This window comes from Bison bison, unplaced genomic scaffold (assembly GCF_000754665.1).
Source record: "Bison bison bison isolate TAMUID 2011002044 unplaced genomic scaffold, Bison_UMD1.0 scf7180017854630, whole genome shotgun sequence".
NCBI lineage: Eukaryota > Metazoa > Chordata > Mammalia > Artiodactyla > Bovidae > Bison > Bison bison.
Window position 1 is genome coordinate 41,033 of NW_011485203.1, and position 1,806 is coordinate 42,838.

Below are 1,806 nucleotides of genomic sequence, written 5' to 3' on the forward strand. Positions count from 1 at the left end.
GCATATCATATGGCCCAACTTTATAATTATAATTTTCTACTTTCAACTGAACTTGCTTACTAGCTGTCACAGATCTAATTGTGCTAGTTTAAATAAATATTCATTGAACTCCTTCTGTGTATAAAACCTTATTCTAGATTAAGTATTGAGGTTCTTAATAATTTACAGTTTCTGACCTTGACTGTATATTCTGAAGAAAATAGGATATGTTTTATATTTATCACAACTAATTTAGGTTTTAATTTTAATGAAAATTTAATTAGAATATACATTTTTTAAAGATGATTTTATCTAGAGATTTCTATTTAATTGGTATGTACTTGTTTTTGCCTTCTATGAAATACACTTCTTTTTATTCTATTTAAAACTATGGGGAAGAGGGATGCTTGGAACCTGTTTTGTTATGAATGCAGTGAAGTTATGGTCTAATCTGATTTTATACATGATAGAGAAACCTGAGACATTGTTACTGACTTTTAATAATAATAGGAAGTATCTCAGTTCTTTGAATGTATTTGTTCAACAAATGTAGGTCAAAGAATGTAAACAGATATCTATTCTCCTTCTAGAAATGTCAATAAGTTACTAAATCTAAATGCCTAAGTTTTTATACAACGTTTAGTGTTGATCTTGTCAATTTTCTTCCTTCTGAAGATCTCCCATAATGACTAAGAAGAATTCTCATTTTTTATTATATAGTAATGTATCTAGACACAAATGATTACTTTTACAGCACAATGGCAATATATAGACTTGCAGTCTAGATGCTATTGTTGTTTTTAAATTGACCATGTCTTTCTTGAGGATAGAATTTGATGCATCTTACTTGTTTTAGGTATCTCTCCCATCAAACTCTATGCAAATTAGGTATGAAATATTTATTGAATATTGAATATATTAACTTTATGGCTGAAATTCTGTCATTATCATGCCCCCTACAGGGTCATCTAGTTTAGATATTTTAACCAGTTGACCTGGTATTATGGTATTAGTTTCCAATTAATTATGACTGGTTATATTGAACATTTACTCTAAAGAGGTTCTGTGATGAGTAAGTAAATTAAGCCCAAACCTTATCTAATGCATAAACTTAGATGATGCATACAATTTATGGCTTATTGCTTTTAATAGTTATATTCTTAAATTCTCTGTGTTTATTCCTTTGTTCAATAGCTAATTGGACATGTTATATACCTTACCATTGTAAGCTCACTACCAGGTGCTTTCTGTTTGTTTTTAGAATTGTTTTTAGAATTTATTTTAAAATGGTAAAAGCGAATAACAGTTTAACATACATAGAAATTGTTTCTGAAAAATGAATAAGGATATTTTAGGGATTATGTCCTACTCAGATACTTTCTTTACTTTTGGTTTCATTCTGTTACTGCACATGGGCTTTCTCTGGTTGTTATGAGGGGAAACTACTCTGTAGTTGTGGTATGCAGCCTTTTCATTGTGGTGGCTTCTCTTGTAGCTGAGCGTGGGCCCTGGGGCTTGGAGGCTTCGACAGCTGTGGTACACAGGCTTTGTAGCACCACAGCATGTAGGATCTTCCTAGACTAGAGACAGAACCCATGTCTCCTGCATTGGAAGGCAGATTTCTATCCACTGTACCACCAAGGAAGTCTTAATCAGTTTTTAAAAGTTTATTCTGATAAGATACAGAAACAAAGTTTTGTTCATTAGGCTGAAACTGATGTTTTTTGGTATAAGGACTCTAAAATGTATTTAGGAAATGTATACCAGGTGTACACTATGTCAAAGGAACTGTTAACTCAGCAATAAAAGAAAGTAAATACTAAACTG

The 1,806-nt window shown here is 31.4% G+C and overlaps 1 protein-coding gene across 2 annotated transcripts in view; it reads left to right on the forward strand.

Moving 5' to 3' along the window:
• The window catches only part of LOC105000993 (zinc finger Y-chromosomal protein), a 21,061-nt gene that overhangs the window by 7,370 nt on the left and 11,885 nt on the right, over positions 1-1,806 (forward strand). The window lies entirely within an intron of this gene.